The sequence below is a fragment of the Ailuropoda melanoleuca genome, chromosome 1, assembly GCF_002007445.2.
Source record: "Ailuropoda melanoleuca isolate Jingjing chromosome 1, ASM200744v2, whole genome shotgun sequence".
Lineage (NCBI taxonomy): Eukaryota > Metazoa > Chordata > Mammalia > Carnivora > Ursidae > Ailuropoda > Ailuropoda melanoleuca.
The window spans coordinates 51,882,331-51,888,467 of NC_048218.1; the positions used below are offsets into that span (position 1 = coordinate 51,882,331).

At 45.2% G+C, this 6,137-nt stretch overlaps 1 long non-coding RNA gene across 1 annotated transcript; it reads left to right on the forward strand.

Moving 5' to 3' along the window:
* Nucleotides 1–1,031: 1,031 nt before the first annotated feature.
* LOC117801857 lies at nt 1,032–2,420 on the forward strand. The gene is made up of 2 exons (XR_004624615.1): nt 1,032–1,351; nt 1,464–2,420. It is a non-coding gene; the product is annotated as an uncharacterized LOC117801857 (long non-coding RNA).
* Nucleotides 2,421–6,137: the final 3,717 nt, after the last annotated feature.

Sequence of the window (6,137 nt, forward strand, 5' to 3'; positions counted from 1 at the left end):
CTAGGAGCAAATCCTTGTTGAATGACTGGCCAAGGGAAGACCCTGTAGTGAAAGTCTCCTTCTTCTGGCCACTTTATTTCCAGCTTATAACCTCTTGTCGGGAAAATGCTCCAGATGAGAATGTCTTTGTACACTTTTCACTTTTTCAAGAGCTCCCCCTATGAAGGGCCTTTTGGCTTGGCCCAGGCAGGCCTCATTGGAGAGTTGCCATCCTGTGTGCCACCCTAATTTGCTTAGGGATGCAGAAAATTTAAGACTGCCAACCTTAGACATGTCTTCAAGACATATAGCATGGTGGTCATGAGCAAGGCTCTGCGGTCACTCATACTAAGGCTGCTCTTTGCTAGCCCCCTGGCTTTGGGCAAGTAACTTCCCCTCAAGTTCATCAACTATAGAATGGGGATAACGATAGAACGTAATGGGTAGGCTGCCTTAAGGATTTAATGAGGCCCCACACGTGAAATGAAAGGCTGGTATGGCCTGACACATACCAAGAGCTGGATGAACTTGAGCTTCGATCAATATGTTCCCTCAGCCCCAGAAGGAAAGCCCAAATGCTGAGTTCTAGGTCTGGGGAATTTCCGGGGAGGAATTTCGGGGGGGGGGGGCATCTTTCTTGGTCTTTCTACTTTACCCTACTATACTCTGTGGTCCCAACGTGTGCCAACAAAAATGTGATAAGCTTCACTTTCCCACACTATTCATGTGAAGCCATAGGCACGTCTGAAATTTTCAAGCTAGCAGTATAAAATTGCTGATGACCATTGTTTACACCTCGCAAGAAGAATCATGTTTAGGAATAACTAATAATATTTGAAAGCCAAGTCTCTCTTTCCTAGAGAGTGTTGGTGCCCCGACATCTGGCGATAGTTCAATACAGAGCCCTTGGAATCAGACAGCGGGTGATATTAACCTTCTAAACAGAAGCCTCGGCATTCCGGTGCCAGGGTACCGGGAGGAATTTAACATTCCGCTCCTCCCTCCCTCCCCCACTCCCCGACTTCCGCAAAGTGGTTTTTAAAACAGAAGTACAGCCCCAGTGCTCTGTGTAGGTGGTGACGTGGGAGGGGGTGAAATGCAACCTTTATTTTCCTGACTGCCTGTCATCCAATTCCCCGTTTTCCTCCGACTTTCATGAGTGATGAGGTCATCCCGGCGCAGGAAAATCGAACTCCTATTTTTCAGACCCAATAAAGGCCGGCATTGTGTGTCTGCGTAAACAGAGAGGCCAGACGGGCAGGGCGGCGGGGACTCAAGTGGCCCGCCCCCTGGCGGTCGCACGAGACAGTCGTGGCCCGCGCTCCACCGCCCGGAACAACGGCAGGGAGGCGGAGAGGGTGCGTGCGAAAATGTAAGTTAAAATTAGATCAATAGTCAGCTCGGCTCTCTCAATCAATGCTGCGCAGGGCGAGCGTACAACCAGCTATTTATAAGCTAAACCCGGCATTATCTTCCTCTTTTAGGACGCACAGATCCATTACTGCGCGCCGCAGGGGAGAGGACGCTGCAGGGAGCTGATGCCTGCCACATTTCAGCCCCGCGGGCTGGCCGCGGCGTCATCCAGCCTACAAGCAGCACGACGTGGGGAGTGGGAGGAAGCCTCCAGAGCCGGCTCTCTACAGGACTCCTTCCCCGGCCTGCCCCCCAACGACTCGCTCCCGCCCATTCCGTACCTCCGTGGAAGCCTTAGTGTTTAAACAGAGGGGGCTCCAAACGCAAACAATGATCAGGGGCTCTCCTGTGGATGCTGAGTGCACGCGGGCCGCGTACGCCTACCCTTCCAGGGTTTGACTGCTTCTTGACAAAGGTCTCCAGGCTAGCTTCCCCGAGGGGCTGCATTACTCAGTCCTTGCTCAGACAATTGTTGCTGTAGATAGCCGCACCCTCCCTCCACCCCCGTCCAAACGCGGCTGGGAACGGATTTACAGCAGTCCGTCTGATCGCAGTAGATGGAAGGCCTTGGAGAGACGGAGTGTGCTCCATCCAGCCCCTGTCGTGCTAGACAACGGGGCATTCCCAGGCGCGTTTGCCCCAGTGGGTGCAAGTCATCTCCCGTATATGCAGAAATGTCCCCACGTAGGATTTGCGTGGAAGTTGTTAAATTGTTATCAGTTTTCGAAAGATGCTACAGAAAAAAAGGCACAATCTGATAGTGCACAACCGCCTCAGAAACACCAATCAAATCAGAGTTCTGGGGGGAAATGTAGCCCTGCTCGTCTTAGAGATGTAGATAGCAGATTTTCTATTATATATGTATTTATATCGTTTCCCTTAATTTTTGCTTTTCTCTTTTTTACACTTTCTTCAATGAGCGTGTACTATATTTAGAGAGCCACAGAATTTTAACAGTAGCTTAAATGTACATTAGGTATATTTATAGAATTAATGTATTGTTTGACATAAAAGGATTTTGAACTAAAGATAGACACTAACGCGTTCTTCTTTTAGAAACAACCTTTTCCCTCCTCTTCAAATTCTTGTTGGCTTACCACCAAAAGATATCCTGCGTCTGTCCCTTTCCCCAAAGCTAGCTGGCCTCTAGCTTCGTCCCAAGTCACCATTCCTTATCCTCGACCTGGATTGCAAAAATCTCGTCTTTCTGGCCTACCCACTCCACAGAGCAACCAGATTGCTCTTTTAAAATGTAAATCGGATCCCAACGCTTCTCTTTCTTAAAGGCTTCCTTGGCTCCCCATTGTGCTTCGCTTTAGAGCCCCAGCCCGTCACCAGGTCCGGAGCGGGGTGTCTGGTCCGCCCTCGCTCCCCTCTCCTCTGCTCTCTCCCTCCCGTTTCTGCAGCGCGCTTGCACGCGGGGGCTTCTTTCTGAGCTCCCAGCCCCCAGAGTCCTAGCTCCTGCTCTTCACTCCGGGCAGATTTCTCTCTCAGAAGCTCTGCTCCAAGCTGCCTCCGTCTCAGCTCGGATAACCCAAACCTTAGCAGACCCCTGCTGTTCCAGAACTCATGATCACTTTACCCTATTTTATTTGCAACACAGCACTTAACTGAGATTGGCTTGTTTATCCTCAGGGTTATGAGCTTATTCTCCCTTTTCACACATGAGAACGTGGAACAGGCTTTTAAAAAAAATTTCTTCTGGAGCGCCTGGGTGGCACAGCGGTTAAGCGTCTGCCTTCGGCTCAGGGCGTGATCCCAGTGTTATGGGATCGAGCCCCACATCAGGCTCCTCCGCTATGAGCCTGCTTCTTCCTCTCCCACTCCCCCTGCTTGTGTTCCCTCTCTCGCTGGCTGTCTCTATCTCTGTCAAATAAATAAATAAAATCTTTAAAAAAAAAAAATTTCTTCTCCACTCTTTTGTTGGGTTGAGACCAGTGCCTTGGCCCACCGCTGTTACTCAGTATCTATTTATTGTATCAATCATTGGGTGTGATTTCTTAATATCTATAGAATTATGCATATTCTGCCTTGAATCTTCTAGTTATTTTTATATCCATATGCTTCCTCCTTTCGAGTGTGAGCTCCTTGAGACTGGATCCTGTTTAGTTCATTTTATTTTCCATGGCCTTTTGGTGTCTAGCATGTCACAGGTGATTAATATATTTATTAGACTGAATTGCAATTAGTGAATGGGTAATAAGCTGATACAATATGACTTCACCTCACATGTAGCTTTCACCAGGAAAAATATTTTGATATCCAAAGAGAGAAATTGTTGCTTTGATCCTTATAGCACCACACACACACACACACACACACATGCAACACACAGGCACACACACATTTGCTTTCAATATTTCAAAGAATGTTCATGTCCATTATTTTATTTGATCTTAATACTAGCTCTGTGAGATAGGCCTTATGATCTATACTTTACAAATGTAGGAACTGAAGCTCAAGGGCATGAATTGACCTGCTCCAGCTTGAGCAGCTAATATGAGGCAGAGACAGAACTGGAGCCTGTTAATTTCAATACCCACAAATGTGGACACATAAAAGCACACATACATACCTACATATATGTCCACATTCGCTGGTATTTTTTCATCTCTACCACACTTGCGGTTGGGACCAAATGAGATCATAAATACAAAGTATCTTGAATGGAATCTGGCATGTGACAGGCTCCCAATAAATGACCATTCCTTCCTCTTGCCTGCACTGCGGTTGCCATAATCTCTCCATCCCAATAAAGAAGAATGCATCTATCTTCACTTTGTTCTTTTTATTACTAGACTAATTTCCAGGATCCTTCTTATTGTGAAATATTCATGTATAATATTAATTGGATGCTTTCACAGATCTGAACAATAGCAAATGAATTTTTGCTAACTGGCAACCCATTGCTCTTTATCTTTTACCCTGAATGCAAACCAATGAGAAATGTTGTGAATACCTACCCGAGCCCAGCTCAGCTTAAGTTATACATTATACAGTTCGGTGTCGGTGAGGGAATGGCACATTAAAAATGCCAAAGCTTACTAATCATGAACAAACACTAAATATAGCACACCCAGAGGGGTCAAGATATATGCAAAACTGGTTTTACAATAGGCAAAATAAATCAAGAGCTCATTCTGATCATTCATTCATTCATTTATTTATTCATTATTTGTTGAGTATTTTTTATGTGCCAAGCACTGTGCTAAGTGTTGGGAATACAGAGGCAAGTAGTAATTGATGAAGTCTCTACCAATATAGGTCTAGTACAAAAGGTAAACTTAAACCAAATAATCACACAACAGAGATCAACGTTGTGAGAGGCAGAACGGGAGGAACTGACATGGGAAATTCAAGGAAGACTGCCCAGAGGAAGTGAGGACTAAGCTGGGCTATGTCCTCTGCGAAGGCGTGACTCAATACCATGGATGGTTACTAAAGAGGAGGAAATGATCAGACAAGTAAATAATAACAATGGTCACTAACTTTTAAATTCTTTTACTTAATAAGTCTTCCTTAAGTGCCTCGTATGTGCCAGATAGTTGTCTAGTTGCTACGGGTTACAGTAATGGTCAAAGACAAAAATCCCTGCCTTCACGGGCTTATATTGGAGGGGGAGAAAACATACAGCAGACTAATAAAGAATTTTAATGGAAAGAATATTAAGTGGTGTTTTCTTCTAAGGGAAAGAGTAAACCAAGGAAGTACGACAAGGAAGTGTGGTGGGGTAAGAGGGAGGTACAGTCTTACGTAGGGTGGTCCCATATGCCTTCACTGAATAATGCATTTCAGCAAGACCCACCGGGGGTAAAGGAGTAAAACCACGCTGATCTGAGGGCTAGGGCTGGGGCTGGTGATTGCAGAGGGAAGAACTCGCCGGGAGGAGGACTCTATCTACCAGTACAATAACCTTGGGACAGCTTGAGCAGCTAATATGAGGCAGAGACAGCATAACTGACTCGTTTGAGGAAGTGCAAGGAGACAGGTGTGTCCAGAGTCAGTGGAATAAGCAAGGGGTAAGCTAGTCAATGAGCTCAGGGAGGTAAGGGATCTCAAGGGACATGATAGGTGATTGTAAAGTTTTTGGCTTTTACTCTATGTGCAGTGGGAAGACACTGAAAGCTTTTGAGCAAGTGATTGACATTATCTGATTTATGATTTAATAGTCCCCCGGGCTGCTGTGTAGAGAGCACTCATGTTCCAGGCAATGTGTTAAGTGTCTTAACAGATGACCTCATTTTAGCTTCACAATTCTGAGAGGTACCCATTCTATAGGTGAGAAAACCAAGGTGCAGGGAGTTTAAATACTTACTCAAGGTCATGGGGGTAGTAACTGACAGCACTGGAATTCAAAGCCAAGCAGCGTGATTCCAGCACCCAAGCCATTAACCGCAATATTAGAGTCCCTCTCTAAGAGAGACTGGGAGCATGAGTGGTGGTAATGAGAGGAACAATAATACCTATCACTAATTGAGGGTTTTCTAGTTGCTGTCCTGGTTTTTCTCATTAATTTTATTTATTCTCATAAAACCCATATCAGGTAAGTATTGTTACTCTTATTATAGATAAGGGAACTGAGACTCAGAGAAGTTAGGTAATTTACTTAGGTTTAACCAGTTTATAATTAGACGCTAGAACTCAAACCTGGGGCACTTCATCAGATAAATACATTAAACTTTGAAGTCTCTACTTATTGTAAAGAGCCTATAATTGAGTCTTATGTTTTTTTAAAAAAATTATTT